Source organism: Dermacentor silvarum, chromosome 4 (genome assembly GCF_013339745.2).
Source record: "Dermacentor silvarum isolate Dsil-2018 chromosome 4, BIME_Dsil_1.4, whole genome shotgun sequence".
NCBI lineage: Eukaryota > Metazoa > Arthropoda > Arachnida > Ixodida > Ixodidae > Dermacentor > Dermacentor silvarum.
In genome coordinates this window covers 21,207,781-21,223,204 of record NC_051157.2, presented here as the reverse complement: position 1 = coordinate 21,223,204, position 15,424 = coordinate 21,207,781, and the positions used below count along the sequence as shown (strand labels likewise).

The 15,424-nt window shown below is 46.3% G+C and overlaps 1 protein-coding gene across 1 annotated transcript in view; it reads left to right on the top strand.

Moving 5' to 3' along the window:
• Positions 1–6,895: 6,895 nt before the first annotated feature.
• Positions 6,896–15,424, top strand: part of LOC119449602 (scavenger receptor class B member 1) — an 88,914-nt gene continuing 80,385 nt past the window's right edge. The window contains exon 1 of the mRNA XM_049665330.1: positions 6,896–6,918. The gene's annotated coding sequence lies outside the window, so the exon portion shown is untranslated. The remainder of the gene's footprint in view (positions 6,919–15,424) is intronic.

Genomic DNA, 15,424 nt, shown 5'->3' with positions numbered 1-15,424 from the left:
ACTCCGAATTTCGGCGAATTGGGGATTTACGAGAAATAAAGTCCGATAAACTCCGAAAACACGGAGCCCTGAATATCGGCTATCCCCAGTTAGCTATCTGATCCACACCGCTCTCTTCCTGTCTCAACGTTAGGTCTAATTTTCGTTACATCGCTCTTGTGCGCTCCTTAAATGGCAACTCCGGCGATTTTTCGATGTCAACGGATGTCGATGAAATTCGTTTTTAGGACATGACGGAAAAAGAAAGCAGGCTTGAGAGTTGCGTAGATTTTTTACAATCGAATTTAATTAATTACCTCGAACAACCTACCTTACCTCCTCAGTTACAGGCCACATTGTGTATGACGTCAGGAGTGTACCACGCAGAGCATGCAGACGACAGCGACGCCGACGAATTTCAGCCCTCGCCATCCGCACACACAGTTTGAGCCGATGCCGATCGCGTTCAGCCGAGGTTCAGCTTCAGCCTATCACAGTCGCGCCGAGTTCGTGCGTCTGCTGCTCGCGGACCTGAGCGACTGATATGAAGCTAATTAAGCATTCAGGATGAAGAAAGCTGCTTCTGTTGTTCAGTTTTTGACCATACGGATTTGAAATAGTAAACCATTCCTCATTTCGTACAGTGCACACGCAAAAAGCTAGCAGCGACGACACGACGCGCAATCAACATCCGTGTATACGTTGCCGTTCTCGAATGCGGCCAGTCGCACTGGTCGGTGCTTCCCTAAATGAAATGTGACTACGGACATCCATGGGTGTATTTTTACCCATTTTTATGCTGACTCTTTATTTAGGTTACGAGGTGCACTGTCTGCTTCGTATCCCAAATGGGCAGCAAGCTGAGGGCCCTTCGATACAGCATGTGTAAACAACCGTCTCGTTCAGATGCCATCGATATCATACTTCTCGGCATCGGCGTTTCCGCGAGAAAACTATGCGTTCTCTAAATGAACGATCATACGAGCAATGTCTACTTTACGCGCATGTCTACTTTACGGAACACTAATTGTGAGCATGGCGGGAATACGAAGAATGATAAGCAGGTTGCACAACAACGCTCCCCTATACTACGGTCTCCCGCTCGCTGTTTTCGAAGGTGTGTGGTCGCTCATATCAGCGCGACCCAGAGTGATGTAACGGTGCTTACATGCACAAAATCTGCGTGTTTTGATATGTTCTGACATTAATTGATGTCACCGATGAGCGGCTACCTCAAGCGAACGACGAGTGGTCGTTGTACCTGCCGATGTAAACAAATGCACCGGTCGGTGCTTTGGACTGTCAGCGGCGTTCTTGCGGGATACAAATGCGGAAAGTCGTGCTCCACATTGAGAATGCGAAGCGGTTCCCTGAGAAGGGGTAAAACACGTAACATAGCAAGCAGCACGTATAACAATCAGTGGTTAGGGCTACCCTTGGTCTTCATGTTGCAGCGCGATATGTTGCGCATGGGCGCTGGCTCTAGTGGTGGCGGGTCGAATGCGGACCGCGATTCGTGGCTATTGAATTCGTCTGAATCATAACTGTCACTGTTTGGCAGATCCGAATGGGTGGTGTAGCTTACAATGTCACCCGAAGGTCTCCGAAGGTCCGGCGCGGTCACGAATAAGCTGAGCGTCTGCTCTTCGCCGGTTTCGTTCGCCCCGCGGGCGAGACCGGCATGCGTTGCGTGCCTTCCCCGCCGGGGGTACACTCGTGACGTCACGCGCAGAGGTTCGCTCGGCTGCTTGGTCAGGTTTCGGTTTTGTTTTTGCGCTTTTTTGCTTATTTAAAATTATTTGGAATTTTCGGAACAATTCTATCAGGCGCGTCACAGGAGGGTATCGGGAACCTAAATATCTTATTATCTTGACATGGTCAAAAAATCGCCGGAGTTGCCCTTTAACTTGTTCTCGAGCTTTGTTAATCTCCAAGTTCCTGCCCTATATGTTAGCACCGGTAGCATGCATTATTGTACACTTTTCAACGATAGTGGTAAGCTCCCAGTCAGGATTTGGTAATGCCTGTCGTGTCGACTCAAACCCAATTTTGTTCTGTAAATTTCTTTGTCATGATCAGGGTCCCCTGTGAGTAATTGACCTATATAAACGTACTCCTGTACAGACTCTAGAGGCTGACTGGCGATCCTGAATTCTTGTTCCCTTTCCCGGCTATTGAACATTATCTTTGTCTTATGCATATTAATCTTCAACCCCACTTTTACATTTTCTCGGTTAAGGTCCTCAATCATTTGTTGAAATTCGTCCCCATTGTTGCTGAATAGGACAATGTCATCTGCAAACCGAAGGTTGCTGAGATATTCGCCGTTGATCCTCATTCCTAGCCTTCCCAGTCTAAGAGCTTAAATACTATTCCTAAGCATGCAGTCAATAGCATTGGAGAGATTGTGTCTCCTTGCCTCACCCCTTTCTGGATAGGTAACTTTCTACTTTTCTTGTGGAGAACCAATGTAGCTGTGGAATCTTTGTAGCTATTTCCCAAGATATTCACGTATGCCTCCTGTACTCCTTGATTACGCAATGCTTCGATGACTGCTGCTATCTCTACTAAACAAATGCCTTTTCATAATCTATGAAAGCCATACAGAGGGGTTTATTGTACTCTGAAGATTTCTCGATTACCTGATTAATGAAATGGATATGATCCATTGTAGAATATCCCTTCCTGAAGCCAGCCTGTTCTCTTGGTTGATTGAAGTGTTGCCCTAATTCTATTGGAAATGATCTTGGTGAATATTCTATGCAGTACTGAAAGCAGGCTAATGGGCCTATAATTTTTCAATTCTCTGAGGTCTCCTTTCTTGTGGATTAGTATAATGTTGGTATTCTTCTAGTTCTCTGGTACCGCAGAAATGGTGGTCTTTAAATTTGGAGTTTTACTCAAGGTACGCAGGGAATAACTACAGGAGATGCTGAAAATGTTCACAACCGGCTTGAAAATATGTATATACTTGAATATACGACGCTGCGTATTGTTGAAACACTCGGAGGAGGTTTGCAGGCGCAATCTGCGAAAATTCCATTTACTCCGCGAAACCAGTCGCTCACGGAGGACGCGGTAATGGTGAACGAACCGACGACCTCGTCAGAGCCATCCCCAAACTGCGATTATTCATGGCAAACAGTTGGGTTCTGCCAGCAAGGATTGGGCTCTGCCAATGGGGCTCTGTCAAGAAGGGCTCTGTCAGGAGGGCCAGGAAGGGTGCAATGGGACAATCTTTCACATCAACTGACATCAGCCCAAACTGCCACGTCCGCGCCGGAGACGGGGTCATTGTACGTCCCTTTTAACGCGACAATGTTAAGGGCCCCGTGTCGCAGAAAATCCGGTGTCGGTGTCGGAGAAAATCATCCCGACCGCGCAAGCCCTTCGCATGGCGCAAGGTGTTAGTGAAGGAGAAAATCATCCCGAACCATCCGGACCGCGCAGACCCTCCGCGTGGCGCAAGGTGTTAGTGAACAAAAATTGAATTTCTTAGTGAAATCCGTTAGAAAAATGGTAAAGTATCACTTAATCACAACCTACAGACATGGTAGCGTCGGATTGTAATTTGGATGTACAAGAAAACATAATTCTGTTACAAGGAAACTCAAGCACAAACCCCTTTTGCCAGCATTTCTACCATACCAACAGCGGCGCACTCGGATATGTTAGCTGCGAAATTCATATCCATATGGCACTCGCATCATCGATCGGCAGGTCAAATTGGAACTTAGCCTGCCTAATGCGTTGTGGACACGCGCACGCGTCGGGGCAATAGCAAACAATTAATAAAATAATAAAAAGGGTCCTGGGGCGTGTTTTGGGCCAATTAAACGCTCCTCGGACGAAAAGGGCTACCAACCTCCGGAGTGGTGGGGAATGATGCCATCCATCTCCTGACACCGGATTGGCGAACGGCGACCGGAGCAGGATGACGGAAGGATTAAGAGAGACGGACGCTTGAGTGAAGAAAATCGGCAGCTGGAACTTGAACGTGATCATCTTACCTTCAGTATTCATCATCAATCTTGTACAAAATGTACGTGTGTTAAAAACGTCCTGGATATCTGGCCTAGCCCCACGTCCCCTCACTTCTCCACGGTGAATGCACATCGCACATCTTCGGACGCCCGGTCGCAGCAGTAATGATTGTCTGTAGCTCCTGCAGTGTGAAAGGGTGGTTTTTGTACAATCCGGAAGAGGGGGGGGGGGGGGGGGCGGACTGTCTTTGAATGTACACCAATCATACGAAGTACAGACCTTGCGCTATCGCATCGCACGTGAAACTGCAGGCTCATGAAATTAGTGAAACTCCGATTTAGTTGGTTCTTGCTGAAACAGTGTTCTATCAGAAAAAGATATGGATGATCAAAATGAGGAGGACCGCACACCTATGTAGATATAAGAGCGCTCATGGGAGTGCTGGAGAAGGTGGCAATGCCCCGCCGCATTGACGGGCGCGTCGATCGAGAGGGCGCGCTATAGGCGCATTAGTGCAAGTGTAGGCGTATTAGTGCAAGTGGCATTAGTGCAAGAATGCACTCCATCAAGCGCGTCACACGGATGTTGTGTTGATCTGAAGTGAAGGCGCGACAACGACGATGGACGAGGAGAAAACGCACACACAGGGCGCAGAACACATACAAAGGATGTTGTGTGTTCGGCTCCTACAAGCGACAACTTCCGTTTTCATTTCCCTTTTCCTTTGTTCAGAATATGGAACATCTAGCAAACTTAACCATCAAATTTACAATAACATCGACACTTCAGTGAAAAAATAAGTTTCACTGTTCATTCGTTGGTTTAGTTGCCTGTAAACTTTATATGGTTCTTAAGTAAACGTCGAGCACCTCGGTTTTCAGTGGCTCCCACTTACAAGTGTTGGCTGCTTCCGCAGTTCGGTCAATGAACGCTCGCTACGTTTCAAACGACAGCCACGCCAAAAGCTTCGAATAGGTTTTTTTTTTCCCTCGTGACAGGCAACTTGGGTGGAATATCGGTTCTGCCTTTACACACTGATATGCTTTCCATCATTCTTTTTTTTTATGTAGTCGGGATCACGCGCAATTAAATTCGCGGCCAATCATAAGCACTGGCTTATCTTCCAAACTCAGCGATCTGTTCAATGACCAAACGTCACACTGTCACGATTTCTTCGCAACTGAAATGAGATTTTCCCGCTAGCGTCGGTGGACCCGTGTTATTGCCGGCGGTGGCTGATTGTATTACCTGTGAGGAGGTTGCTGCCGCTTATTACAGACACACCACCGACGGTTCCCTGTGGGGAGAAAGGGAGGGGGGGGGGGGGGGGCTGGAACGTTGTCAGTGACGAGGTCGATGGCCGCACAGGCAACAACTGCGTACACGTTTGCCGACAAGATATAGAGCCCTCTATTAACTTTGAGAACTGGGACTGTACACCGCGTCATTAAATTTATTTATGTAATCTCTGGGCCCCAGAGCATTAGACGGAGGAGTGATTTACAAGAAATATCGTTTAGTGCTTTTTTTGAAGGCGACAGAATCGTGGGTCGCAGGGTCGGTGGCGAGAAGGTGGTTCCAATCACTGCTTGTTTGTGCCGAAAATAAGTAAATAAAGAAGTGAGTAAGTAAAGCTATGAAGCAAAAATAAATAAATAAATAAAGCCTCTATTAATGCGATTGCGACATATCGAAACTTCCGCTTTAAATTGATGATAGTTCCGCGCAGATGGATGATCAAAATTGGGATGAGCCGGAAATAAGGTTTAGTTGGTTATTGCTGAAACAATGTATTAGCAGAAAAAGATATGGACGATCAAAACTAGGAGGGCCGGACAGGTGAGGAGATGGGGATATAGATGGGGAGAAAAAAAAAAGTTCATTTTTAAGAGCTACGTTAATTCAATAAATATTATAAAAGAGGTTTAAGCGAGGTATGGTTTATGTTATGACTTGATCCCTCGATTATTAAATTGATATTATTCTTATCTCCATCGAACGACCGACACCGGTGTTTTTTTTTATTTATTTATTTTTCGAGATAACAATGAACACAGGTACGTGCATGTTGTCGCCGTTTTCTGGTGATGGCTACCCCTTGTCGCTTGATTTATAATATAGGATAAGACACTGGTGGTAATGGCAGCACACATGCGTCTGAGTTAGGAATAATGAAGGCCGAAGAGAATTGCGGATTTCTGTTCTTTTTTATAGTTTCACCTTTTGTAAAATTATGGAGTTTTACGTGCCAAAAATACGTTCTGATTATGAGGCACGGTGTAGTGGGGGACCCCGAAATAATTTGGACCACCTGGGGTTCTTTAACGCGCACATAAATCTAAGTACACGGGCGTTTTCACATTTCGCCCCCATCGAAATGCGGCCGCCGTGGCCGGAATTCGATTCCATGACCTCGTGCTTAGCAGCCAACATCGTAGCCACTAAGCAACCTCGCCGGGTAGTTTTACCTTTTCAGAAAGCAGTGACCCGGCGGGAAATGTTTTCATATGCGTAAACGATTCAATATTTGGGTTGTGTAGCGGGCCACGACCATATAAAAATAGGCGATTGAATATATAGGTGCACTTGTATGAAAATAGCCTATGCGCAGAGAACACAGCCACGGCAGCGGCCGCTGCTTACGCATCCGTGATGACCGCGTAGCGGGGAATTTTCTCGGAAGCTCCCTCAGTGACGGCCTGTCTGCCAAAGACCGCTGCCTTTCATTATTTTTTTTCCCCCGCTCTTCTCCCACTAAACGTTTCGGCGGCTGCGAGTACAGAGCGCGGCATCGCGTGAGCGCCGGCGTAATTTGTTTGCACATGTGCTGAAACACCTGCTACCCTCTCCTCCGCAGTCCACGCTCCTAACTCGTGCGATTCGCATGCGGGCGCGAATGCAGCATCCAGCTCCTGGTCTCACGTCGCCGGCGCGGAAATATCCTGCGTGAAATTCGTAAGCACCATTTCGAAGCTTCACCTTTTCTGGCAGCACAGACATCGTATACGGCCGGGCGTTCTTTTCCCGTAATATTTCTGTCTGTCCTTGGTACACGCCGACTACGCAAACACACGTGCGCTGGGCGTCATCGATGATTGGCGAAGACTCGTATCGTGCCACTGCATAGACTGCTCATCTTCATTCGCCTGTTTGTGTGCATCCGTCGCCGAAAGTTCCGAAGTCATGACGCACGTTATAAGCTTAGTTGTCGTTAAGGCAGTTAGGGCTCGGCGCTGGGGCCCCGTATAATTTACAATCTTGCAAAGCCAATACTATACTCTCCTGTTTGACTATCGTAGCGCCCTGAGCGCTGCAAGAGCCCGGCGCACGACATGCATGGACATCCGCGTGATGCGTGTAGTCTTTTCGAGGATGTAATCACACGAACTACGTACATCATATGAGAAGTTCGACGACGGTCACACGTTGTTGCGGCTCACTCAGCGGCGACAAACTTCGATGATTGCTGCAGACAATCAATGTGAGAAGGCGAATCGAAGACGTAGCCTGTGGGTCAGTCACTGCAAGACTGCTCTAGTGAAGATTTAAGCATTGCAATTTGCACTAGCGCTCCAGTGAAGTGCTTGTTTAAACGGTTCAAAAAGTTCAGACGGTCTGTCTCTCTGTGTGTGTGTGCGTGTGTCTTCTTTCTTTTTTTCTTTCTTTCTTTTTCCCAGCGGGTTACCCACTTCGGCATGTTCTCTTCAGATACAATCCTCCCCGCGCCGTGTATAGTGCCGTTGTTAAGGGGACACGATACGTCATGTATATTAGTACACCTAAGTACATGAATGGTTGGTTTATTGACGGAGTTATTTTCATTTAGTAAAAAACGCTTTGGCTGTGACACCATAGGCAACGATCCGTATTAATAGTGACCACTGAGCTCATTCACGTGGACCTACTAGGTACACGTTCCTTTCAAATTCTTGCCCCCTGCCCGTACCTCCCGCTGATGACGGGGGGGTCCCAGAATGACGAAGCGTACTCTAGCTTGAACCTAACCAATGTTTTATAGAGCGTTAGTTTTAGTGAGACGGGAGCTTAAGAAAGGTTTGGGCGCAAAATAACTATGGTTTGCACTGTTAATTACATAATTAATGTGTTCATGCCATGTTTGAAATGTGTACACCAAGATATTCGTATACGTATGGACGGAAATCAATTTGGAGCCATTGAAAAAGTACGAAAACAAATTGTAAGGAACTTCGCTGAGAGAAATCCTCATAGTTTTACACTTGCTAATATTCACGTTCATTGACCAGTCGCTACATCATGATGAATTACTGTCGAGGTCCGATTGAAGTGCTGCGCAGTCATGCGGGTTAGTTACTACAGGGTAAAATAGGCAGTCATGCGCAAATAATCTAATTGTTGAAGAAACGCATGCAGGCAAGTCATTCATATAAATGAGAAATAATAGCGACCCCAGGATAGCCATGTGGTACACCAGAAGTAAAGGAATAGTTGTATGAGTCATTACTTGGCTTTAGAAGAAGACGATGAAAACATTGTCAAAGGCTTTCTGGAAGTCGAGAAATATGCGGTATATAAGACAACCAAGGTCTACGGAAGAGAACAGGTCGTTAGTGAAAAGCAACAGTCGAGTTTCACAGAAGCATTTTCTGAAACCATGTTGACTGCTGCTTAAGAAGTTACTTTATTTTAGAATGGCGATTGGGTTCATGTAATGGCCCATTTTTAAATATAACATACTAAGAGAGAGAGTGAGATTGAAGGGCAAAAAGAAAGGCAAAACATAAGGAATTCTCAATGAAGCCAATGTAACTGCAACATTTGTTTACCTTTATCGGGGGGAAATTGGAATAAAGAAAACATAAGAAAACATAGTCTGCAGGCCTTCATGTAATATCTCAGCTGTATTTGGTGGCGAAATACTAACCGGGTGTTAAATTTAGGCCCAGGTGCGCACTCAAGTCCGGCCGTTATTTCAACCTATAGTGTTTCGTACCAAGAAAACTAGGCGGAAATATGGCGCTAGTGTCTGCCTGTGTCGCCAGTATGCCTGTTCATCCAGCAATTGGGCACAGTGGACAGTGCACACTGGCGGATCCAGAGGGGAGGATTCCATCACGGCGGCCAATCCTTGCTTCCGGTAATGATAGCCAATGAGGCTATATCTGGCAGGTGGCCTCGAAGAAGCTTCCAAGCCGCAGCGTATCGAAAACCAAGTGGTGTTTTTGTGGCGCAGATGGAGTGTCGCCAGAAGCGATGGTATTAGCACTACATGATCATTTGTCCGTAAGGAGATGGACACTTTTGTCAGCACTCTGAAGGCTCGTTCAACGCAGCCGGCCCGATCATGGCTGGGTCCAGCTATAGGCACACGTGGCTGCAGTTCCGACATCTCAGGAAAAGGATGTTAATCGATTGACGGACGTGCCACAAACCAACGTCCACAAACAGACCTCCATAGTGAAAGGTTTTGACGAAAGAGGTTTATGGGACGGAAACGTTCAACGTATAGAATATGCACAGCTGTGTGGCAGTCGCGATTTACGGGCGAACGCTCCCGTGAGCACTCTAAGCTGCACGTGACCGATGACGGGTTTAATAGAAAGGCCTTCCCAAGCCGTACGTGTACTGTTTCAGCCTTGGTCTGGTAGACTGCAGAGACCAGTTCCACTTAGTGTGACCTGATTTCGGCTTGTTCCTTTCCCGGAATCGTTTGTTAAATTCTTTAGCCGCCTATCGCTGTTTCGTGAGCTCGTTACCTCTCGAGCTTTTGTAATAATAATAAAAAAGGCAATCTAATGAACCTATATATTACAACACTCATGAGTCGACTCGCACGCTGAGTTTCCAGGTCGTATGAAGTGGAGCATTCATTTGGATGCGTAAAAATATCCGGAAACACACAGATCAACGCAGAAGCCACCACCGTCATCGCTTAGCGTATACACAATGCATCGTTGCAATTTATAGAAGTCGCGGCTACTTTCTGGCCGCTTTTCGACAATGTGTTTTTTAATGAATTCGATTGTGTCCTCAAACTTTTTTAAATATACAGCGTGAAAGATTCATTTGACAAAGTTTGCTGGCCAAATTTCACCTCGTCACCCCGGCATAGACCATCTCGTCCACTAGGTGTGCGTTCCAGCCGTCTTCTACCGCTTCTTCCAGACAGAAGGCTTCTGTTTTCTCTCAGCATAGGCTGCCAAGTGGGCAAACCACCGCTGCTGGCGAGTTTGGTTTTTTTATCGCTTTGCGTAGCTCTTAGTTATCAGTGACTTACGGTAAGAGGGCCTCTGCATGTCGCCAGGCAGCCGAACGAAGGCGGCCCCTTATCGTTGGCCGCCAGGCGCCCATAGCAGCCACCGTTTTCATGCATGGTGACTCGAAAAACGAAAATATGGATAGTTTGATATCCTTTTGATATCGTGGTCGGAGCGTCGCTCTGACCACTGACGAAGCGCGAATAGGAATGGCATTGGCATATAATCGTTACATCATGCCGTATTCTCGATTAATAACTTCCGGGGATGCTTTCAGTTTTTCTTGACGCGGCGTCCGCCGTGGCACTTCGCTGGAGCGACAGGTGTCCTGCCCCCTGGCTCAATCCATACGTGTCAGTTGAAAGCGATGTCTTCGGACGACGCCCCGGGGACGCGTCCATGTAATATGTAAAGATTTTTTCCCACCGACTTCGTTCTTTTCTTAATACCCATTGCAAAGATAGCGTCATAGCAGCCAATAGCAGTGATAACGTAGGCGCAGCCTCCTACCGGCCAATGGCGAAGGGCCAAAGAGAATGGAAAGTGAAAATAATTGTTGCGCAACAGTCACGTGGAACTCCAGATCGCTGCAGAGGAGCCTACCCTACGCGTATTGTGTGGCTTGTCAATTTATACTCCAAATTCTTATCGTGTGCATGTCAAATTTGCACATGCAAATGCTACATGGAAAAATGCACTCCAAATTCATGCCATGCATGACACGTCATTCATTGTCATGCATATCCTGATATATATCCAGTTTTAAGAAATTTGTGAGTTGGGAAACACACAAACCGCCCAATTGCCACGGCACTTTAAACTGCCACTGCATTGAAAGACGGTCACACCGGCACCAGCAAGTCGCATGAGAGCTGGACCGGTCGACCGCAGAGGCGGCGTTTCAGCTGGGGAGCGGCCAGCCGAAGCGCGCCGTCGCGCGTTGAAAAGAATTGCATTGAATTCTGGGGTTTTACGTGCCAAAACCACGATTTCATTATGAGGCACACCGTAGTGGGGGACTCCGGATTCATTTTGACCGCCAGGGCCGGGATCTTCAACGTGCCCCCAGTGCACGGGACGTTTTTGCACTTCGCCCCCGTCGAAATGCGGCCGCCGCGGCCGGGATGCGTTGGAAAGAGACACAATCCCCTGAAAGCTCGTCAAGTATTCCAAGAATGATAATCGCATTGATAACGGCCCCCGGTCTCGAACTGCCTGTAAACAACGGCACGGAAGGCACAGATGCACATCGGACATAGAGAAAGAAAAAAACAATTTCTTTCTCTATGCATCGGAGCACCCACACTCTATTGCAGTGTTGTGGCTCTATGTTATTATTATTATTATTATTATTATTATTATTATTATTATTATTATTATTATTATTATTATTATTATTATTATTATTATTATTATTATTATTATTATTATTATTATTATTATTATTAGCGTGTTATTGCTGTACATGTGGCCATCTCGTTTCTGCTTGCCGACGTGCCGGGCCAAGTCACGCAAGCCATTTCCTTGGCTTTGACGGGCCTGCCTTCTGATGTACGCATATTGTAAGCAATAATAATAATAATAATAATAATAATAATAATAATAATAATAATAATAATAATAATAATAATAATAATAATAATAATAATAATAATAATAATAATAATAATAATCACTTTTGTTGTTGTTGTTGCCAGATGTAATCATAAACAAGAAAGGTCAATATAGGCTGGCAAATGCTTCACGAAGAGTACAGCTGCCATCAGAGTACACCATGATAGTCATAGCTGATATTAGCCGCAAGTGGCGCATCGCGTTGCATTTCTAGAGCGTCGCATCTGGCGCTGAGCCGTGCTCCCTCAAGGGCTGCAGAAGATAGCGCCAACCTTTCCTTTCTCAAATGAACCACTTAGTATCGCATTCATGTAAACCGGGGCACTGCGCCCGGAAGGCGAATAGCATTAATTCGTCAGGAGATGGTATAGATCGAAAAGTCGACTCACGCGGTGCATGAAAACGCTGGCGTGTCGCATCGAGGGAGAGAGGGAAAGTGAGACAGCTGCGCCGCCGTGTGCTCTCCTCCACTCACCGGCGAAATGCACTCACCGGAAACGGTGAGTATTGCCGTGATGCATTAGGAAATGCGATATAAACGTGGCTATTGTCGCGTTGTAGTCGTTTCCAAAAGTGTTAGCTGAGAACTGAACTCTTTATTGGGCGAACTTTTGCCCAGAAAAACAAGCAACACTCAAATCACGACGGTAGCGGCGAGCACGGTCGTTGGTGGAAAAAGAAAACAAGAACCTGTGTCGATGCCGCAGGCAATGTATAAGGGACAGTTGCAAGGAACACATCACAAGTTGCAGCTTATAGAAAATAAAAGTGCTGCGTGACTAGCCTGCCAAAAACAGTGACAGAACACAAGTAGAAATCACAGGTTGTCATGTAGGCTTTCGTCGCAAAACCAAAAACAAGGCTTGCAGTATCCATCTTGCTTCTGCATTGCTTCAAAAAGATTTGTCGTTGTTTCACTCATGATATTTGTGATACTTTGTTGAACAGACAGAAAACAGTAGCTAGACTTTAACAGCGGGTTGTTACGTAATGTTTGGTAAGTTTCTAACATTCGAAAACGCCGCATAGTTCCTCTTTGAATACGAATACGAATAGTTAATGTGAAATATTCGATTCATATTCGAAACTTCGAATATTCGCCCACTTTTAGAATTTAACTAGTCAACTTATTACTAAATACATTAGGGTGCATATTGCAAATGGTCAGTTGTTGCAGCAGTGTTTGCAAAGCATTATTCTCGCTGCAAAAAAAAAAAAAAAAAAAAGGGGGGGGGGGAACGAAACGCACTCGCTAATTTTACTACAATAAACAGGTGTGACATTAAGAATTTTTCTTTTTTTCGATAGGAACTCGCTTTTATAGTAGAACGGTGGTTAGGTGAATGTGCCGACGTCATGATATAGTGTGCTTGTTGACCAAGGTGCACACGGACCTGCAGCCTTCGCGCCAGCCAAATTATGTGGTGTTTTATTTATTTATTTATTTATTTATTTATTTATTTATTTATTTATTTATTTATTTATTTATTTATTTATTTATTTATTTATTTATTTATTTATTTATTTATTTATTTATTTATTTATTTATTTATTTATTTATTTATTTATTTATTAAGTTCTGCTATTGGTACAGCACGTTTTGGAGTACGACTACAGCGCTGGAAATCCGCGCATGGTGCACGCTATGGTGGACGGAAACGTTCTTTTTCTTTCTTTCTTTTTTTTTCTTCATGGCGGGCATGGTAGCAGCGGGTCCGCTTGGGAAAGCCAGCTTATAGAGCCGCTCGGCGCGGGGCGGTGTCCACTAGTGTCTGTACGCTCAGTGGGCGATCATCTAGTCACCTGGCATCTCATTACCATTGAGCCCACATGTGCTGAAGCAAGGCGCGCCCTCAGCAATGGCCTGCGAACTGTAGTGCCGTTCTCTAGACAGGATATCACGTACCTACTGTCGGAATTAATGAGGAGTGCGACGAGAAGATACTGGGCCCAGCCAGACGCTCGTCACGTCCGCCTTAAAAGGCTGGATCCCGCTATGCACTTTTATGTTCTGCGTGGAATTCCACGCCCTCATACCTGCCTGATACACAGACTACGATTAGGCGTCGCTTTCACGTGCAAATACTTGCACATCATTGGACTGGCACACTCCCGGGACTGTTCAGCGTATGACATTGTAGAGACTGTAGACCGTGTGTTCGTGGTGTGCCCTGTGTATGCGCGCGAAAGACTGACACTGGCAGCTACCTTGAGGCATTTAGACAACATAACACTGTCGGAGGACCTCCTGCTAGGCGCATGGCCGGAGAGTTATCAGACGATAGAGGCAATGCGTGCTCTTTCCCGTTTCTTAGGCGACACGGACCTGGACTCGTGCTTGTGATGGTACCATTTATGCGATGTGTTCTTTCACCTCGTTTCTCCCATTATCATACCTCATTATTACCCTCTTTCTTTCCCTTTTCCGTTCCCTGACGTAGAGTAGCAGGCCAGATACTCCATTTTCCGGCCGACTTCTCTACATTTTCCAATCAATAAACTACTTCTTCTAGTCGCCTGAATGCATTGGATAAAGATTGTCTTTGTGCTTCAAACTGAGGACAGTGACACAATAGGTGGCCAATGTTTTCCTCACAGCCGCAGACATCACCTGCAGGACTGTCAGCCATTACAATTAGTGCTTAATAAGAGCTCGTGAAGTCAACTCGCAACCACAAAACCACAACCGACGCAGAAGAGATGCCTCACGTCGGTGAATTCAGTCCATGGAGGCGGAGGTCAGAGTTGCAGCGAATAGTAGAGTGTGTGCAGCTTGGTGTGCCTTATATGGGCGGTATTCTACTCGACTAACGAGAGTGCGCGTGCCAGAAGGCGAAGCTGTCTCGCAGCGTCTGTCCTAGAGAGCGGAATCGGGCCGCAGTGTTCTTCTTCATGTGACGTCCGAACAGTCCCGTCTGCGTCATCGTTTCCAATGATACCGCAATGGCCTTGTATCCATTGAAAAGTAATCTTGTGGACTTTTTCTCTCGAGTGGTGGTAAAGTTCCACGATTTGCGCGACAGTTGGTCGTTAGTCCATGTCGGAGGCAACGACTAGATACATTGTAATGCCGGCTTTGAATCGCAGAAGAGTGCCCATTTCCCAGTACTCTATAAGTATTAATCATATGAAGTGCACCGTGGAGAGCCGCGAGCTCTGCGGCTGTAGGCGTAGTGACACGCGAAGATCCGTTGGGCTACTCCTTTTGTCCGTATAACTACAGCGCCACCGGAAATGGTTGATGTAGTTGAGCCATCAGTGTATACGCGTGTGCAGTCGTTGTATTTCTCATTTAAGAGGACTAAACAAAGTTGCTTAAGTGCAGATGGCGATAAGTTCTCCTTCTTCCGAAGCCCTATAGGATTGTGTGGATTACTTGAGGACGGCTCACGTACCATGGAGCAATCAACGGCCTTGCCTCAGTTGCGTACCCTGATGTAAGGGAGGCACGGTGCGCCAAGACCGTTGTACTGAATGTCGTCTGGGTCCTTTTTACTGGGAGACTGGCGAAGTGGTGGGTAGGGGTCCGGGCGAGGTGTGTTGTGTACACACGCATTGTCTCAATGGCAATGTGCGCTCTGGTTGCGTAATCTTGAGCGATTGCAATAGTT